This window comes from Eimeria mitis, genomic scaffold (genome assembly GCF_000499745.2).
Source record: "Eimeria mitis Houghton genomic scaffold, Emh_scaff623, whole genome shotgun sequence".
In the NCBI taxonomy this organism is placed as follows: domain Eukaryota; phylum Apicomplexa; class Conoidasida; order Eucoccidiorida; family Eimeriidae; genus Eimeria; species Eimeria mitis.
The window spans coordinates 5,561-5,980 of NW_013574422.1; positions in this window are offsets into that span (position 1 = coordinate 5,561).

Genomic DNA, 420 nt, shown 5'->3' on the forward strand with positions numbered 1-420 from the left:
AAACAGAGGGGGATAGAACGAGACAAATAAATAAATAAAATAAATAAATAAAACAAAAAACAAAAAACACAAAACTAAATAAAATAAATAAAATAAATAATTAAATTAATTAATTAATTTAATTACTTGTTTTAAATAAATAAAACAAAAAGCAAAAAACACAAAACTAAAATTAAATAAAATAAAATAAAATAAAAAGCAACTTTGGCTAAACTGGTTGACTTTCCTACGCCGTTTACACCCAAAAAAACATAAAAAAACAAAAAAAACGAATAAATAAATAAAACAAAAAACAAAAAAACACAAAACTAAATAAAATAAATAAAATAAATAAAATAAATAAAGAAATAAATTACTTGTTTTAAATAAAAAGCAACTTTGGCTAAACTTGTTGACTTTCCTACGCCGTTTACACCCAAA